The sequence below is a fragment of the Erythrolamprus reginae genome, chromosome 1 (genome assembly GCF_031021105.1).
Source record: "Erythrolamprus reginae isolate rEryReg1 chromosome 1, rEryReg1.hap1, whole genome shotgun sequence".
Classification (NCBI taxonomy): Eukaryota; Metazoa; Chordata; class Lepidosauria; order Squamata; family Dipsadidae; genus Erythrolamprus; species Erythrolamprus reginae.
In genome coordinates, this window is record NC_091950.1 from 389,660,853 (window position 1) to 389,681,258 (window position 20,406).

At 49.3% G+C, this 20,406-nt stretch overlaps 1 protein-coding gene across 4 annotated transcripts in view; it reads right to left on the minus strand.

Moving 5' to 3' along the window:
* NCOA1 (nuclear receptor coactivator 1) overlaps window positions 1-20,406 on the minus strand; it is a 426,703-nt gene that overhangs the window by 304,929 nt on the left and 101,368 nt on the right. For all 4 annotated transcript variants that reach the window (XM_070734872.1, XM_070734876.1, XM_070734874.1 and 1 more), the window contains exon 3: window positions 3,328-3,500. The gene's annotated coding sequence lies outside the window, so the exon portion shown is untranslated. The remainder of the gene's footprint in view (window positions 1-3,327; window positions 3,501-20,406) is intronic.

Sequence of the window (20,406 nt, forward strand, 5' to 3'; positions counted from 1 at the left end):
GAAAAACAGGTTCACCAGCTGAGGCTCTTAGAAGGGGAAAAGAAACTCAGCAGTCAAGAAGAAAATGGGCATGGAAGGCAACAGCCCATGTCCATAGAGAAGGAGGGCACCTCTGTCAGAGCACAAAATAGCCACCTGGAATTGGTACATCTGCCTGCAATAAAATGCAGTACAGCAGGTAAACCAGACAATATCGCTTTTGCTGACGCAAAGTGGAAAACGTTACTTTGGACGCATAACAGAAAAAGATCCAGAGAGTTTGCCTTCTTGTTGGCTGGTAAAAGGATTATGTAGTATATCTCTAACCTCAAGAAACGTCAGTGGCCTGCAATCGGGCTGGGACGACCAGGTCATGTAGATTAGTCTTAACTGATTACAATATTTGGAAAAAGGTAAAATCTTCCTTTTTGCAAATTTAGAAACTCTGATTAAATTTATTTATTTATTTATTCCATATTTTTTTTAAATGCCGCCCTTTTCCTTAGACTCAGGGTGGCTTACAACATGTTCAAGCTGGCTGAAGCATAGACATCAGAGAGTTATTGTTAATGGCGAGTATTCTGAGCAGAGACAGGTTACAAGCGGTGTGCCACAAGGGTCTGTTCTGGGTCCTATTCTTTTTAATATGTTTGTGAGTGACATAGGGGAAGATTTGGTAGGGAAGGTTTGCCTATTTGCCGATGACTCTAAAGTGTGCAATAGGGTTGATATTCCTGGAGGGGGTCTGTAATATGGTAAATGATTTAGCTTTACTAGATAAGTGGTCAAAGCAATGGGAATTTCAGTTTAATGTTTCAAAATGTAAAATAATGCACTTGGGCAAAAGGAATCCTCAATCTGAGTATTGTATTGGCAGTTCTGTGTTAGCAAATACTTCAGAAGAGAAGGATTTAGGGGTAGTGATTTCTGACAGTCTCAAAATGGGTGAGCAGTGTGGTCGGGCGGTAGGAAAAGCAAGTAGGATGCTTGGCTGCATAGCTAGAGGTATAACAAGCAGGAAGAGGGAGATTGTGATCCCCTTATATAGAGCGCTGGTGAGACCACATTTGGAGTACTGTGTTCAGTTCTGGAGACCTCACCTACAAAAAGATATTGACAAAATTGAACGGGTCCAAAGACGGGCTACAAGAATGGTGGAAGGTCTTAAGTATAAAACGTATCAGGAAAGACTTAATGAACTCAATCTGTATAGTCAGGAGGACAGAAAGGAAAAGGGGGAACATGATCGAAACATTTAAATATGTTAAAGGGTTAAATAGGGTTCAGGAGGGAAGTGTTTTTAATAGGAAAGTGAACACAAGAACAAGGGGACACAATCTGAAGTTAGTTGGGGGAAAGATCAAAGGCAACATGAGAAAATATTATTTTACTGAAAGAGTAGTAGATCCTTGGAACAAACTTCCAGTAGACGTGGTTGGTAAAAACACAGTAACTGAATTTAAACATGCCTGGGATAAACATATATCCATTGTAAGATAAAATACAGGAAATAGTATAAGGGCAGACTAGATGGACCATGAGGTCTTTTTCTGCCGTCAGTCTTCTATGTTTCTAGTGTATCTCTAACCTCAAGAAACGTCAGTGGCCTGCAATCGTGCTGGGACGACCAGGCCATGTACATTAGTCTTAACTGATTACAATACTTGGAAAAAGGTAAAATCTTCCTTGTTGCAAATTTAGTAACTCTGATTAAATTTATTTATTTATTCAATTTTTTTTAAATGCCGCCCTTCTCCTTAGACTCAGGGTGTCTTACAACATGTTAGCAAAAGCAATTTTTAACAGAGCCAGCATATTGCCTCATTTTATCCACATCAGAAGGATGGAAGGCTGAGTCAACTTGAGCCGGTGATGAAGTTTGAACCGCTGATCTGTAGATCTAGCAGCCAGCTTTAGTGGCCTGCAGTCCTGTACTCTATCCATTGTGCCACCTTGGCTCATTAAATAGTCAGGTCCAAGTTATTTCTTGGCAAAAATATGGCAGTGGATTGTCATTACCTTCTTCTAGGATCTTTTTTTGTTGTTGTTTAATTTATTTATTTATTATTTAGATTTGTATGCCGCCCCTCTCCACGAACTCAGGGTGGCTCACAACAAAGCATAAACAAATCGTACAAATCCAAATAGAGTCAAATAAATTTAAATATTTTTAAAAAAGTTTAAAAAAAGAACCCCAATGTACTACCAAGCACACACACAAACATACCAAACATAAATTGTACATGCCCGGGGGAGATGTTTCAGTTCCCCCATGCCTGACGGCAAAGGTGGGTTTTAAGAACTTTACGGAAGGCAGGAAGAGTAGGGGCAGTTCTAATCTCCGGGGGGAGTTGGTTCCAGAGAGTCGGGGCCGCCACAGAGAAGGCTCTTCCCCTGGGGCCCGCCAACCGACATTGTTTAGTTGACGGGACCCGGAGAAGGCCCACTCTGTGGGACCTAATCGGTCGCTGGGATTCGTGCGGCAGGAGGCGGTCTCGGAGGTATCCTGGTCCAATGCCATGAAGGGCTTTAAAGGTCATAACCAACACTTTGAATTGTGACCGGAAATTGATCGGCAACCAATGCAGACTGCGCAGTGATGGCGAAACATGGGCATACCTAGGTAAGCCCATGACTGCTCTGGCAGCTGCATTCTGCACGATCTGAAGTTTCCGAACACTTTTCAAAGGTAGCCCCAGTTAATTTCCCAGTTAATTTGCACTTTGCTTAGTTCTTCTGAAATTAGCAAAGGGTAGTTATGTGCCACCACCTCCAAAGATCTATCTCAAGTTTCAGGAATGGACAAGGGAAAGATGCCAGAACAAAAACAGGTTTTCAACTACCTGCCTAAATCTGTTCCTAGATTACACACGCATTGTGGAAGCCGTGAATTCCCGAATTTAAATAACATTAAAACAGTCCAGTAGAGTAAATTGTGTATAAAAACTGGATTGTCTTCTCGTTTTGACCTTAATTTCATCAGCTTCTTCTCCTGATCAGCCACGTCCAGTTTACTCAGCAAAAGTTCTAACTTGCTATAGTCAAGCAAGTCATCTCAGTTTCTCTAAGCCCAAAGTCTGGTTCCAAGGACATAAACCTCTTTTCTACTATATATCCACCATATCTAGCAGAATCTATATTGCACTGCACTGGAAAAACAGATTTGGTAATAACAACTTCAGGATAATGCAATTCTGAAAATAAAGCAAGGAAAAGAAGAGGAATTCCCGCTTTAAGCAAAATGACATGGGCAGAGGCTATGCAAGAGCCATCTATTACAGCATCAATCTTTTCTTAGATGTGGAGAGAAAAAGCAAGACAAGAAATAACTGGAAGAAAGCAACTTACCTCCTACTGTTCCAGAGGTGATAATTCATAGAGAAACAAAAATGAGATTCTTCAGCAAAGCATATAAACTGTACAAAGCAATCTTAGAATTTCAACAAACGCATGCACTGGTCTTCGATGGGCAGTTGTCAGTAAACTGTCCTCCTCTGGGCAAGAACAGGCTCAAGTAAATTCTGGAAGAAGAAAAGAAAGCAAGTTCCCCATTAGTCCAACACCCTAAAACTTAAACATGAGTTTCATTGTTTTTTTATTATTATTATTATTATTATTATTATTATTATTATTATTATTATTATTATTATTTATTGGATTTGTATGCCGCCCCTCTCTGCAGACTCGGGGCGGCTAACAACAGTGGTAAAACAACATGAACAATCCAATTAATAAAAACAACTAAAAAACCCTTATTATAAAAAAAAACCAATCATACACACAAACATACCATGCATAACTTGTAGTAGCCTAGGGGGAAAGGATAACTTAACTCCCCCATGCCTGGCGACAAAGGTGGGTCTTAAGTAATTTGCGAAAGACAAGGAGGGTGGGGGCCGTTCTAATCTCTGGGGGGAGTTGGTTCCAGAGGGCCGGGGCCGCCACAGAGAAGACTCTTCCCCTGGGGCCCGCCAAACGACATTGTTTGGTCAACGGGACCCGGAGAAGGCCAACTCTGTGGGACCTCATCGGCCACTGGGATTCATGCGGTAGAAGGCGGTTCCGGATGTATTCTGGCCCAATGCCATGTAGGGCTTTAAAAGTCATTACCAACACTTTGAATTGTGACCGGAAACCGATCAGCAGCCAGTGCAGGCCGCGGAGTGTTGCAGAATCCTAAATAAAAAACGCATCTACAATACATCCATGTAGCACTGACTAAAATGTCCGCACATGTTCCCAATTCATGCATTATGGAAATATATACTTATAGTTGGTAACAGTCAGCACCAAATGAACATGACAGCATAGGAAAGAACCCCACTTTATCCTTGTTTTGGGGTCCCCAACAGCAGGATGTCTCTGTCTCTCTAGCTTTGATGTTTCGCTTCATCGACAGCTAGAAGCAGAGGAGCAATCTAGAAGACTTTCTCAGTCAGCAAATACAAACTCCACTTGTGGTTTGTGGTTAGATATTAATGACTGCTCCAAATACATATTGACAAAATGTTTTGGAACTGATGCATTTACTGACAGACTATTGGAGGGAATGTCTGTTATGTTATCACCCCAGAACCCAGCTTCAAGCTACATGTGTTCATGCTGTCCTTTCAGTAAATTTCATGAAGAATAAGTACTTTACTTTTATTTTTCTCGGTTTTATAGTAATGTTGTTACTTCACATGAACCTTAGATATGAGATGAAAAGATATTGGAGAATAGAAAATAAGCAAATGTAACTGTACAGTTCTGTTGCTGCATATAAAAACCCTTTTATTTCTCACTCAGGAAATAAATTTTTGCTTTTGCACATTAAAAACTGGAACACGGATTTTATATTTTGAACAATGAAATATCAATGTAAGATGATTTGTTTATCCAACTTCCTTAATATTCATTTCATTAATTCTAATGAATAAGGAAGTTAAATGAAGATGTATCCTTATAAACTTCAAATGAGTAGGGTTTTTTGTTTATGAATGTTCACATCAACCACACAGTTGATAGTGGTTAAAATATTATATATGCCTATTGCATTTACTCAATAACCTTGGCATTTTTGTCAGTATCTTTCTCCTAAATTTGCAAGCCATTTCATATATGTGCCATTGGTGAAATACAGTATAAGTAATTACCGTAGCTAAGGAACAAAGCACTCCCATGGATTAAGATGATTTCATTTAAATTTTAGCCAGACTCACAAAACAGTATTTTGTAAGTTTTTATATGAATCATCCAGAATACCATAGAATCTGGTAAGCACATGTGAAGAATATATAATGCTATGTGGCTGCAAAGCAGAAAAGCAGCACCAAGAACCACTAGACTGGGAAGACATACCTTCTGCCTCCAAGTATGAACATCATGTTGGGAAAACAGCAATGCTAGGAGATCACACAAAACCCTGCAACTTAAGTGTTAAACAGTAAAGTGCAGAGCGTTCCTTAGCAACCAGGAAGGACAGCCAATCACATGTATGCATAATCTCTTAGTTAACTCTGGAAGCTTCTGCTAGGGAGCTGCTTTGCACTGTTCTGTATGCCTGCCAATTGCTGTCTTTTTTTTTCTTTTTACAAAACTAAGAGCCCTAGCTCCAGCAGTCCAAGTGCTTAGCTGTTACAAGGCTATAGAGCTGAAGGAGATAACATTCTGTCCCAATTCAGGAGTATTTATGCCTGTTATTGCGATCCCCCTTAAAATGCATTAAAGACTATACAGAGTGTTGGTTAGAATTTTCAAAGCCAATACATGAAGCATCACCTGTGAATTTAACCATGCCCTTTAAAAGCTGCCAATATTACTTCATCCAAAAGTTTTAATGCTTCGCCCGCCCACGCCCACATCCCAAAGAAATTAAGCTTGGATTTTGTTGAATCTCCAGAAGGAAAGACTGCAAATCTAACAGAGCCTCAGTTGCAAGCTTTAGTGACAATACTTTAATGAAACAATATAAATGCCTTCAAGAAGGGTGTGTTATTCTAAAAATTGGCAAGATTAATATACAGGTAGTCCCAGTAATGGGCTCCTACAGGGATGGTCAGGTGCGCAGAACTGGAAGAAAAAGTTTGAATTTCCACCCCTCTTCTGGGCTCTGGGTAAGATTCTTGCCCCCAAATACATTATAGCAATAGCAATAGCATTTAGAAACATAGAAACATAGAAACATAGAAGACTGACGGCAGAAAAAGACCTCTTGGTCCATCTAGTCTGCCCTTTTACTATTTCCTGTATTTTATCTTAGGATGGATATATGTTTATCCCAGGCATGTTTAAATTCAGTTACTGTGGATTTCCCAACCACGTCTGCTGGAAGTTTGTTCCAAGGATCTACTACTCTTTCAGTAAAATAATATTTTCTCATGTTGCCTTTGATCTTTCCCCCAACTAACTTCAGATTGTGTCCCCTTGTTCTTGTGTTCACTTTCCTGTTAAAAACACTTCCCTCCTGAACCCTATTTAACCCTTTAACATATTTAAATGTTTCGATCATGTCCCCCCTTTTCCTTCTGTCTTCCAGACTATACAGATTGAGTTCATTCAGTCTTTCCTGATACAGACGTTTTATACTTAAGACCTTCCACCATTTAGACTTATATACCGCTTCACAATGCTTTACAGCCCTCTCTAAGCGGTTCACAGAGTCAGCATATCGCCCCCAACAATCTGGGTCCTCATTTTATCCACTTTGGAAGGATGGAAGGCTGAGTCAACCTTGAGCCTGGTGAGATTTGAACTGGCGAACTACAGCCAGCAGTCATCAGAAGTAGCTTGCAGCACTGCACTCTAACCACTGCACCACCAAGGCTCACTATTATTATGCAGCAATACGCCAATATGGAAAAGATAGCAGTTAAGAATTGGTTATACAGGTAGTCTTTCTTTCGCAGTCAGTTTGTTTGTCATTGAGACAATAATTCTACTTGAAACTGCAATTATGCTTATGATCTTTCTTTATCTTTCATTTGTATTACAAACCTGAGAAAGTTACCAATGTGAGGATTGGTCATGAAGCTACTTTTTTTTATCTCTATCATAACAGTGAGCAGTCACTAAACGAAGCAGTTACTAAACAGGAACTACTAATTGTGACTCTTTGGTCATTTCTGAATTCACACAAATGGGTTCTGCATCTTTGAAATAGCTACATTTCGGGGGGCAAGCCAAGTCTTCCTTCATAGGACACAGTTCCCACCATTTTTCTAGTTCTAAAGACTATGCGTAACACAATTGGTTGGGTGCTCTGAAGTTACTGAATAGCCCTTGAAGAAGCACAACTGTAGTAAATAATAAGATCATTTTGATTTATACGATTCACAAATATGGAACAGTAGCCAGCTACCATACTAGAGGCCTTGAAGGATCACATTGTTCCACCACAAGAGATCCATCTGCTCCCCAAGAGGAAGATAAATTTTATTGTACTGTACTAGACAAAAAGTGCTGGGATTGAAGTGAGCCTATGTCTGCAGTGGTGGAGCAGAGCTTCAGTATCTGATCCAAAGCATCAATTAAATTCCCAGACTTGCTCAAAGTTGATTTAAAATTCAGGAATTAAACCAGCTGATATAAACAATCAAACAAAGAACAAAGCCACCACAAACTGAAGAGTTATAGTTACAGAATGTATTGTAGAGTTAATCTGCACGACTGCACGACTGCTGCACAAATCCCAGCGACCAGTTAGGTCCCACAGAGTGGGCCTTCTCCGAGTCCAGTCAACTAAACAATGTCGTTTGGTGGGACCCAGGGGAAGAGCCTTCTCTGTGGCGACCCCGGCCCTTTGGAACCAACTCCCCCCAGAGATTAGAATTGCCCCCACCCTCCTTGCCTTTCGTAAGCTTCTTAAAACCCACCTCTGCCGTCAGACATGGTGGAACTGAGATATTCTTTCCCCCTAGGCCTTACAATTTATGCATGGTATGTTTGTTTGTATGTATGTTTCGTTTTATAATAAGGGGTTTATTTAGTTGTTTAGTATTGGATTGTTACATGCTGTTTTTTATCACTGTTGTTAGCTGCCCCGAGTCTGCGGAGAGGGGCGGCATACATATCAAACAAACAAACAAACAAACAAACAAACAAACAAACAAACAAAATAAAATAATCAGCTGTTCCATAATTTATTTTTAAAAAATTTTATTTTTATGACTTTTGATACCCTCAGCAAGAACTGTATTTCCATAGTTTTCCTTTTATCAGCGACATAGGCGTGCTACGCCCCAGAACGGGCGCTCTTAGTTTCACCATAGACACGGCTGTGTTGTTTTTTGCTTCTGCACATGCGCAGAAGCTTTGTTTTAGCATTGTGCATGTGTAAAGCATGCCTGCGCACCGCAACACTAGGCGAACCAGCAGTGATTAAAACCATAACCCACCGCTGCAAATGAGCTAAGAAAAGATGATGGATATATTTTCCCATCAAGAAAACACAGATATTTAGCAAAGAAAATCCACTAGTTGGCAATCCAAAGGGTGAATATAATTTAAGAATAAGGTTTATAGTATGACATTCAAGTATTTTTCCTAAGGGCTACTCTAGCTAAAATCAGGTGTGATTATCCTTTTATTTCTCTTTCTGAGCCTCAGATTTGGAAGTCTTCCAAATTTATGGATTTATCCTGAGGCTATAAGATTGCAACCACGGATCTTGAAGAGAAAGAATCCATATATATGAATCATAGATATTCTAATGAAGAGCTGGAGATTTACCAGTTTTTGACTGCCAAAAATCTAATATAACAAACCACCCAAAGGATTCATTAGTGAGCATTAAAGTAACATTTAACTTTTTTGGCATTAAATAATTCCTAAATATTTTGATCTGTGCTTATTGTATTACAAAATTGTTGTATATCATTGAAATATCTATATATTATAAAACATTTTAACAAGTGTTGAACTGTTTCTTTGTTGAAATATTTTATCCTTGCATTATAATACACAGTATATAACCGTGATGGCGAACCTATGGCACACATGCCACAGGTGGCATGCAGAGTCATATTGGAGGACTTGCAAGGCATTGCACTGTGTTAGTTACAGTGTGCATGTATGCACTAGCCAGCTGTTTTTTACCCTTGGGGAAGGCCATTTTGCATTCCGGAGGGTTCAGGGAAGCTTCCGGAGGAAGCTTTGGAAAAGTTCGGAAAAACAGACTTATAGTTTGTCTGCTGTTTTGTTTTTGCATTCTGGATGCTTCAGGGAAGCTTCCCGAAGTCCCGGAGTGCATAAAACAGCCCAATGGGCAAACCGGAAGTTCAGAAAACAGATTTCCTGTTTCCTTGTTGTGCTGTTTTTTTCACTCCTGAGGTTTCAGGGAAGCTTCCTGAAGCCTCGGAGTGCGAAAAACAGCCCAATGGGCAAACCGGAAGTCTGTTTTTCTGAACTTCCGGTTTGGCCGTTTTCACCATCCCAGGCTTCAATGATATCTGGGTGCATGCGTGGAGATGGGGGGAATTTTGTGCATGCGCAAGGGCAGCATGGGGGAAAGAGAATGGGCATGGGCATGTGTGCGCGTGCTAGTACACGTACACACCCCCTTTTGGCACGCAAACCAAAATGGCAGCGCCGGACTTACCCGGCGGCAGGCTTTGCTGGAGGGACCGGGAGACACGGTCCCTCATGGCGGCCGCCATTTTGGATCCCGGGCGAAGTCTCGCGATGCGAGACTTCGCTCGGGAGGTCAGGCCTAATTGGCCAGGCTCCTGATTGGTCCGGGCGGGGCCTGCTTGCCCTATATAAGGGCGAGCAGGCCCGGGGCTCTCCCTTTTCGCCCGGACTGCAGAGCCTCGAGCAGACATTTGGTAGTCTGCTCGCGGCAGCCATTTTGTGGATAGCCTCGTGCGAGGCTCCATTTTGTGGCCTGTTGTACAGCGAAAGGCCTTCCTTGTCACAGCGGAGCCAGCATCGGCTGGGCTCCGCTCCGGTTTGGAGCCCCATTGTCCTCATTGGGGGGGTAGTGTGGGGTGCTGCCTTCTGGTGGCCTCGTGGGCCCGCGGGGGTTCCTGGGGGGCTGGTAGGCCTTGTGCATAAAAGGCCTGGTGGTGGGCCTTGCTGCCACCGTAGTGGGGTGGTGGTTTGGCCTCCTGGGGGGATTGCACTTCTGAGGCCTGCTTCTTAGGGCAGGCCTTGCCTGGTGAGTGCAAGGTCCTTTGGGGAGGTTGTTCACGCCCTCTCCCCTTTTTTGTTAAAGAATAGATTATAAGTCCGGGTTAATGGCCCCTAAAAAACCACCGGCGCAGGCCCTCCCGGCCCAACCAGTGGTGCGGCCTAGGAGGGCTGCCAGGCCGTCTGCACGGGCTCGGGCTGCGGCAGAGGGGCCCCCGGGGGGGGCCCGGCGGCAGGGGGGGTGGGATTTATGCCCACAGTCCCTCAAACCGCGGTTTCCCCTTCTCTCTCCTGGGCTAGGGTCCTGGAGCGGCTCGATGAATTGGAGAGGTGGCGGTTCTGTGCAGGCCCGGAGGGGCTTCCCATGACTGCCACCGCAGCATGGGGCACCGACCCCGAAGAGGAGTCAACCCCAGAGGGGCAAGTGGCCCACGACACGCAGACGGCCCAGACCGGGCAGACGGCCCAGACCGGGCAGACGGCCCACACCGGGCAGACGGCCCAGACCGGGCAGATGGCCCAGTCAGGGCAGTGGTCATCGTTCCAGGGCCCAACAAGGATGGGCCCACCGTGGATGGCTTCTACCCCTTACGGGGCAGGTGAGGTCGCACCACACGTAGGCACATCACCGCTCCTTCCTGTGCAGGGTCCCGGGTTTATCCCGCCTGCATTGGGGAGTGGCAACAGCTTCGTGGGGGCTGCTGCGGGCACATGCGGGCAGGTCTGGTCTCCGCCTGCCCCGCCAGTGGGGGCGCCAGGGGTATCTTTCCCACCTGGGGCGGGGGTGGGGGGTTGGATCTCTCCTCCGCCGGCCATTATGCCACCACCCCCTTTTGTGTATCCTTCGGGGCTTGGTGTGCTGGGGTCGGGGGCCACCACGGTGTGGGACCCATTCGCCAGCATCAAGCCTGGGGCCATCCCTTGTGGGTTGCCCGCAACACCTTTAGGTTATCATCTCCACCCGTCGGTGAAGGAAGCAATATGGCGGGGGGAGTATGTCGACCTTTTCTCCATTCTAAACAGGGAGGTCCCCAAGCAGGACAAGGAGGTGGTGCCTGGGGAGAAGGTTAAGAAAACAAAGGTCACAAAGTGTTTCAGCTCTTGGCTGTACGCTTTTTTGACCTTTGCGTCGGTGGTAATTCAGAGGCAGCCGGGTAGGGCCGCTGCCTTGCTGAAGTACATCGACCTTATAGCAAGGGCCCACTTTGAATATGGGGGCACAATATGGAGGCATTACGATAAGGGGTTCAGGATGCGTATTGCCCATGACCCCTACTTGCCCTGGGATATGGTGGTTCCGGACCTGTGGTTCCAGGCCATGCATATTTCAGGGAAGGAGGGCTGTGATAGGACCGATAGCGGTCACTTTATGGAAGAGGAGCCCGTGACGCCCGCGCCGGCCAAGGCCGTGGCGGGTGCCGTCGGGAAAGGGGCCTCTTTGGTGTGTAACGAGTTCGCTGCAAAGGGGGCGTGTTTTCGTCCCATTTGCAGGTTTCGTCACGCCTGCGGGAGTTGTGGGGGGAACCATTCCGCAGCCGTGTGCCCCCGCCCCAAGAAGGGGTCTGAAAAGAAGGGCTGGGGTCCCCCAAAGCCTCCCCCGCCTGCTGGGGGAAAAGGGGCCCAGCCCAATTGATTTACGAGTGCTTGAGGGTTGGTTGGGTGACTACCACCCTCGCTCGAGAGCGGCCGCTCTCTTGCTAGGATTTTCGGAGGGATTTAGGATCCCTTACATGGGTGTTCGGAGGACCTTCATGTCTGACAACCTTAGGTCGGTTGTTGGTCATGAAGACATTGTTAGGGAGAAGATTCGGAAGGAAGTGGCCGAGGGCAGGGTCCTCGGGCCCTTCCCGGAGCCGCCCTTCCCGAATCTTCGCGTGTCTCCCTTGGGTGTGGTCCCCAAAAAGGCGAGTGGTGAATTTAGCTTGATTCACCATTTGTCTTTTCCAAAAGGGGAGTCAGTGAATGATTTCATTCCTGACGAGCTGTGTTCAGTCCGGTATGCATCCTTTGATGCAGCCGTGACTATGGTTAGGAAGTGTGGGGTGGGAGCCCTTATGGGTAAATGCGACATTAAGTCAGCATTCCGGCTCCTCCCCATACACCCAGACGACTTTGAGCTGTTGGGCTTCCATTTCGAGGGGGGTTATTACGTGGACAGAGCCTTGCCCATGGGTTGCTGTGTCTCGTGCTCTCTTTTCGAGAGTTTTAGGACCTTTTTGGAGTGGGCGCTCAGGAGGCAAAGTGGTCTGGGTACTGTCGTTCACTACCTTGATGATTTCCTGTTGGCGGGGCCTGCGCATTCGGAGCAATGTTTTGCTTTGATGCGGGACTTCGAAGCCCTTTGTGCTCAATTAGGGGTGCCTTTAGCCTCTGAGAAGACCGAAGGCCCCGCTACCAGGATTACCTTTCTGGGTATTGAATTGGACTCAGAGGAGCAATCTTCCAGATTGCCCCTAGAGAAGTTGGTCAAGATTAAAAGGAAGCTTGATGAGGTGCTGGGCTGCCGGAAGGTGACCCTACGGCAGCTTCAGGAATTGGCAGGCATTCTTAATTTTGCCTGTCGGGTAGTTGTTCCTGGTAGGGCTTTTTCCAGGAGGTTGTATGACGCGATGAAGGGGCTCCGTTTGCCCCATCATCGTACCCGCCTCTGCGCCGGGGTCAGGGCTGACCTCGGCGTGTGGCGGGATTTCTTGGTCAGGTTTAATGGTTTGTCTTTCTGGAGGCACGAGCTTCTTTTGGAAGCTGAGTTGCAGCTCTGCTCTGATGCCGCGGGGACTTGTGGTTTCGGGGTGGTGTTAGGTGACCAGTGGTGCTGGTCGGCATGGCCTCCGGAATGGAGTGCCTCTTCGTTGGTTAAGGACCTGACGTTCTTGGAGCTCTTCCCCTTAATAGTGGCCTTAGAGCTTTGGGGGGAGCAGTTTAGGGACAAGACCGTGCACTTTTGGTGTGACAACCTAGCGGTTGTCCATGTGGTGAATGCCCTGTCCTCAAAGAGCGACAGGGTCATGCGGCTTGTCCGCCATTTTGTGCACAGGTCCTTGTCTCTAAACGCATTGTTTTTGGCTAAGCATGTCCCCGGGTTGGATAATGGGGTCGCTGATGCCTTGTCCCGTGGTCAGTTGTCCAGGTTTCGGACCCTGGCCCCGTGGGCCCGAGAGTTGCCAGAAGCGTTCTCCAGCCACCTCTGGAGTCTGGGGGGGATCCAGAGTGGTGGAGAGACGAGGCATCCCGGGCAATCTCCTTGTCTGTAGCGCCCGGCACCCTCAGGGCACACCAGCGTGCAGGTAAGGAGTTTGGGGAGTTCAGGCAGGGCAGGGTTTACCAGCTTAGTTGGCCTGTCCCTGTAGAGCACTTGGCCAAGTTTTGCGTCCAGCTTAGGCAGCGTGGCCTGTCAGTTAGGACGATCCGGTCCCGGTTAGCCGGCCTCGCCTTTCTGTCCAAGGCGGGGGGGTTTGCAGATTTTTCGGGTGACTTTCGCATCCGGAAGATGCTGGAAGGCTGGCTTAGGGAGCAAGCTGGGGCCCCTGGTGACACTCGTCAGGCTCTGACGGTGGAGCAGCTGTCTTTAATCAACGTGGTTTTTGGCAGTCTGTGTTCCTCATTGTACGAAGCCCGTCTTTTTAGGGCAGCGACTTGTGTCATGTTTTTTGGGGCCCTTAGGGTCAGCGAGGCCATGGCTTCATCTCAGGCTGACACTTCGCTCCGAGCCTTCCAGTATGCTGATCTGGCCTTTAGACAAGGGGGGGTGTCCCTTGTAGTAAGGCGGTCTAAGACAGATCAGCTGCGCAGAGGGGTTACCATCCAACTTAGTGTGGCCACCGACCAGTCGGTGTGTCCGGTGGCCGCCCTACAGCTTTATTGTGGTCTGCGGGGGTCAGGTCAGGGGTATCTGTTTAGGCATTGGGACGGTACCCCTCTGACCCGTTTCCAATTTTGGGCGCTAGTATCCAGGGCAATGGCCCAGGTGGGCATGGATCCCTCCGGTTACGGAACGCATTCGTTCCGTATCGGCGCCGCCACTAGCGCGGCACTTTCTGGTTTCCCGGCCCATCGGATTCGGGAGATCGGCCGCTGGCGGTCAGCGGCATATTTGGGTTATGTTAGGCCCGCTGAGGATCCTAGGCAGGGCTTAGGCTAGGTAACCTCTCTGTGTGTGTGTCCTCTTGCAGGTCCCCAGGCTAACATGAAACCGACGGCGCTGCTGTGTGGCCACAGCATGATTTTTTGGGCCGGCCGTTCAGCAGCCAGGAGCGCCATCGGGACCCAGCTGTCCCTGGGGCAGTGGGTCAGGGTTGCCTGGATGGGCCGGAGAGGTATGCGGTGGGAGGGTCTCCTACCGGCGTTGCTGGGCGGTCAGCATTCTGTGGCTGCGCCGGGCAGTATGGGGGGCGGCTCCTGGAGTCGTGCCCAAGTGGGTTTGGGTGGGCAGCGTCCTGTGGCCGCACCCAGGTGGCTGGTATTACACTTAGGTGGCAATGACCTGTGCATGCTGGGAGGCCTGGCGCTGATCATCCAGGCACGCGAAGACCTGCGAAGGCTTCGTGAGGTATGGCCCACCACGCAAGTGGTGTGGTCAGAAATATTACCTAGGCTTGTGTGGAGGGATGCCTCTTCCCTTAGGGCCATTCACCGGGCTAGACGAAGGGTGAATAGGGCTATGGGTAAAACAGTTAGGGAACTAGGTGGGGTTGTAGTGCCCCATCCCCTTATCACAATAGACCGGCCATGGCTTTACCGGGCCGATGGCGTTCACCTGTCAGAACGGGGGAACGCCATTTTCTTACAGGACCTGCAGCGGTCTCTGCGTGAGCTGGCGCAGCTAGAGGGGGGAGTCGGGGGGCCAAGATAGAGATCTGACCCTCGCTCCTGTGGCAGGTTAGGGGCGGAAAACTGGGGTGGTTTAGCAACCGCGCGTTCTCCTTTGGGCATCTTTGGGGATGATTGACAGGTTCTCCGCAAGCTCATGGAGGGAGTTTCTGCCTGAGCAGCTGGGGGGAACCTGTCTTTGGGTCCTGCACCTTTAATTCCCGGATTCGGGTTAGCCGGTGGGACCCCCCTCATGCACAGCATGGCAGGGTCGCAGGTGATGGTCTGGCCCCTCACCTGGACTTGCATCGAGATACGCCCATGAGTTGCCCAGGAATGTTTTTTGGCATAACGTCATTTCCGCCCCGGAAGTATTTGTTTGACCCTGCAGGTCCGTTTCCGGGTCATAGTTGATTATGCTAATTTATGCAAAGTATTGAATAAATTATGCAAATTTATGTTAATAAAAATGACCCAATTTAAATCCAGCTCTTGTGTCCGTGTCGTTACTCCGTCTCTCCAGCAATGGCAGCGCCGGACTTACCCGGGGGCAGGCTTTGCTGGAGGGACCGGGAGACACGGTCCCTCATGGCGGCCGCCATTTTGGATCCCGGGCGAAGTCTCGCGATGCGAGACTTTGCTCGGGAGGTCAGGCCTAATTGGCCAGGCTCCTGATTGGTCCGGGCGGGGCCTGCTTGCCCTATATAAGGGCGAGCAGGCCCGGGGCTCTCCCTTTTCGCCCGGACTGCAGAGCCTCGAGCAGACACCCGCCCGCCCTCCACTATTTTGCAGTGTGCTTAGGGGTCGCCCTTAGGGGGCCGAATGGGAATTTTTTGCAGTTCTGCCTCTTAGCCGAGCTGTTTTTTCGCCCATTCCATACTGAGGAGATGGATGTGCGGTTAGGGGGTGCTTGCATTTATTAGGTTAATTGGCTTACCTTTGGTCATTTGGGTAGGCAGGTTAGGGGCGGAAAACTGGGGTGGTTTAGCAACCGCGCGTTCTCCCTTGGGCATCTTTGGGGATGATTGACAGGTTCTCCGCAAGCTCATGGAGGGAGTTTCTGCCTGAGCAGCTGGGGGGAACCTGTCTTTGGGTCCTGCACCTTTAATTCCCGGATTCGGGTTAGCCGGTGGGACCCCCCTCATGCACAGCATGGCAGGGTCGCAGGTGATGGTCTGGCCCCTCACCTGGACTTGCATCGAGATACGCCCATGAGTTGCCCAGGAATGTTTTTTGGCATAACGTCATTTCCGCCCCGGAAGTATTTGTTTGACCCTGCAGGTCCATTTCCGGGTCATAGTTGATTATGCTAATTTATGCAAAGTATTGAATAAATTATGCAAATTTATGTTAATAAAAATGACCCAATTTAAATCCAGCTCTTGTGTCCGTGTCGTTACTCCGTCTCTCCAGCAAAAAAGTTTGCCATCACTGATATATAAGGTTCACTGTTTTTAATTGTTCACTTTCTTGACAACTGTAATCTGAAATATACTGTTTTCATTCCTGTATTTTTTTTCACCCCCTTTTTTTCCTCACAACGATATCTTTCCTCCTTGTAATTCTTATTGTTCTATCTTGCAATTATTCTGGAATCTTGAAATTCCAGAAAGGTAAAAGCAAGAAGGAAATTAGCCAACATCTTTCCTTGGAAGTGATGCTCTCTGTTTCATTACAAACAGGCTCTGCCATTTCGTTTATTATTGAATATGCTTATTTAAAAGCAGGTGCTGTTATTCCCTTAAAATATAGCATATGTTATTTCACAGGCCACACAGAAGTACATTAGTCATTTCATTCAAGGGCTTACATTGAAGGCTATCAGGCATAACTGATGATTTATATTAAAGAAGAATATCGGCCTCTCTCTCTCTCTCTCTCTCTCTCACACACACACACACACACACAAACCGAGGTACTAAAAGAGAACGTTTGCTGCTTTCATTTAAACATAACCAAGCACAAGCACCTTCAAGCCTCAGGAAAAAGTGAACACGACTCACAAGTCTCAGCCATGAATATCTAAGGGAAAACTCCCTGAAGCCCCCTCAACTATTTTATAGCTTTAATGAAAGAAATGTCTGAAACTGTGAGAACACCAGATCCCAAAATTAAAAAGAATTATGAAATTTATTGAGGCCACTGGAATGTTACTGAAATTTTACAGAACCTCCAGGTTCGGACCAGTTGACCTAAACCGGTAGTGACTCACTGGTGACATCACAATGACATCACTGAACCAGATTGGTCGGTGTTGGTCTGAGGGTGCCGCCATCTTTATTTTTTGAATGTTTTTAAACTTCGTTTTCCTTCTGAGCATGCACAGAAGCCACGTTCCACCACTGGGCATGCGGTTGCCACCTCTCTTTTTTTGGCTTTGTTTTTTTCCCCATTACAGTGATCCCTCGATTTTCGCGATCTCGATCTTCGAGAAACGCTATATCGCGATTTTTCAGAAAATATTAATTAAAAAATACTCCACTCTTCTCTCTCTCTCTTTCTTCCTCTCTCTCACTCTCTTCCTTCCTTTCTCATCTCTTTCTTTCTTTCCTTCTCTCTCTTTCTCTATCTCTCCCCCTCTTGCTCTCCCTCTTTTTCTCACTTTCCCTCTCTCGTGCACCGAGCGGCGGGCAGGCGGGCAGGCAGGCGGCGGACAAGCGGCGGGCGGACAAGCGGCGGGCGGGCAGGCAGGCGGCGGACAAGTGGAGGGCGGACAAGCGGCGGGCGGGCAGGCGGCGGACAAGCGGCAGGCGGACAAGCGGCGGGCGGGCAGGCGATGGACAAGCGGCGGGCGGACAAGCGGTGGGCAGGCAGGTGGCGGACAAGCGGCGGGCGGGCAGGCGGCGGACAAGCGGCGGGTGGACAAGCGGCGGGCGGACAAGCGGCGGGCGGGCGGGCAGGCAGGCGGCAGACAAGCGGCGGGTGGACAAGCGGCGGGCAGGCGGGCAGGCGGGCGGTGGACAAGCGGCGGGCGGACAAGCGGCGGGCAAGCGGCGGGCGGACAAGCGGCGGGCGGGCGGTGGACAAGCGGCGGGCGGACAAGCGGCGGGCAGGCAGGCGGTGGACAAGCGGCGGGCGGACAAGCGGCGGGCGGACAAGCGGCAGGCAGGCAGGCAGCGGACAAGCGGCGGGCGGACGGGCAGGCGGCGGACAAGCGGCAGGCGGACAAGCGGCGGGCGGACAAGCGGCGGGCGGGCAGGCAGGCAGGCGGCGGACAAGCGGCGGGCGGACAAGCGGCGGGCAGGCGGGCAGGCAGGCGGTGGACAAGCGGCGGGTGGACAAGCGGCGGACAAGCGGCGGGCGGACAAGCGGCGGGCGGGCAGGCAGGCGGTGAACAAGCGGCGGGCGGACAAACGGCGGGCAGGCGGGCAGGCAGGCGGTGGACAAGCGGCGGGCGGACAAGCGGCGGGCAAGCGGCGGGCGGGCAAGCGGCGGGCGGACAAGCGGCAGGCAGGCAGGTGGCGGACAAGCGGCGGGCGGGCAGGCGGCGGACAAGCGGCGGGTGGACAAGCGGCGGGCGGACAAGCGGCGGGCGGGCGGGCAGGCAGGCGGCAGACAAGCGGCGGGTGGACAAGCAGCGGGCAGGCGGGCGGTGGACAAGCGGCGGGCGGACAAGCGGCGGGCAAGCGGCGGGCGGACAAGCGGCGGGCGGGCGGTGGACAAGCGACGGGCGGACAAGCGGCGGGCAGGCAGGCGGTGGACAAGCGGCGGGCGGACAAGCGGCGGGCGGACAAGCGGCAGGCAGGCAGGCAGCGGACAAGCGGCGGGCGGACGGGCAGGCGGCGGACAAGCGGCAGGCGGACAAGCGGCGGGCGGACAAGCGGCGGGCGGGCGGGCAGGCAGGCAGGCGGCGGACAAGCGGTGGGCGGACAAGCGGCGGGCAGGCGGGCAGGCAGGCGGTGGACAAGCGGCGGGTGGACAAGCGGCGGACAAGCGGCGGGCGGACAAGCGGCGGGCGGGCAGGCAGGCGGTGAACAAGCGGCGGGCGGACAAGCGGCGGGCGGACAAACGGCGGGCAGGCGGGCAGGCAGGCGGTGGACAAGCGGCGGGCGGACAAGCGGCGGGCAAGCGGCGGGCGGACAAGCGGCAGGCAGGCAGGCGGGCGGACAAGCGGCGGGCGGACAAGCGGCGGGCGGACAAGCGGCGGGCGGACAAGCGGCGGGCGCGGCAGCAGCGAGGAGCCGAAGATCGGGGTTTCCCCTTTGCATGGGCGGCGGGGAAACCCCGATCTTCGGCTCCTCGCTGCTGCGGCGCTGCCGAGCAGATCAGCTGCTGGGCGGCGGAAGGAACCTTCCCTGGGTCTTCCCAGGTGCGGATGTAAAAACACCATCTGCGCATGTGCGGCCATGGAAAAAGGGCACGCATGCGCAGATGGTGTTTTTACTTCCGCACCACTATATTGCGAAAAATCGAGTATCGCGAGGGGTCTTGGAACGTAACCCTCGCGATACTCGAGGGATCACTGTACTGTACTGGGAATACGCCCCCATGTGGCATGCCCATGCAACACAGGAAGGAGTGAACCGGAAGCGAGGTAAGTTGGAACCCACCCCTATCTCCAGCACTTAATTTTTTAGAAGAAATAAATGGAAAAAATATGATTCCAATAAGACTATCAGAATATCTTAATAAAACAGCTTGATAGAACTCTTGAGTAAAATCTGCTGTGGGACATGACCAATTGGCTTCAGGTAAAATATTCAATAATCTTTAGAAACATAGAACATAGAAGACTGACAGCAGAAAAAGACCTCATGGTCCATCTAGTCTGCCCTTATACTATTTCCTGTATTTTATCTTACAATGGATATATGTTTATCCCAGGCATGTTTAAATTCAGTTACTGTGGATTTACCAACCACATCTGCTGGAAGTTTGTTCCAAGGATCTACTACTCTTTCAGTAAAATAATATTTTCTCATGTTGCTTTTGATCTTTCACCCTACTAACTTCAGATTGTGTCCCCTTGTTCTTGTGTTCACTTTCCTATTAAAAACACTTCCCTCCTGAACCTTATTTAACCCTTTAACATATTTAAATGTTTCGATCATGTCCCCCCTTTTCCTTCTGTCCTCCAGACTATACAGATTGAGTTCCTTAAGTCTTTCCTGATATGTTTTATGCTTAAGACCTTCTACCATTTTTGTAGCCCGTCTTTGGACCCATTCAATTTTGTCAATATCTTTTTGTAGGTGAGGTCTCCAGAACTGAACACAGTATTCCAAATGTGGTCTCACATTTGTGGTCTCTATATAAGGGGATCACAATCTCCCTCTTCCTGCTTGTTATACCTCTAGCTATGCAGCCAAGCATCCTACTTGCTTTTCCTACCGCCCGACCACACTGCTCACCCATTTTGAGACTGTCAGAAATCACTACCCCTAAATCCTTCTCTTCTGAAGTTTTTGCTAACACAGAACTGCCAATGCAATACTTTATTGTTTATGAAGCATAATAATCAGGTGAGTATACCTGATATTTCTCTTAGTAGAAGCAACAGAGTTACTTCAATAA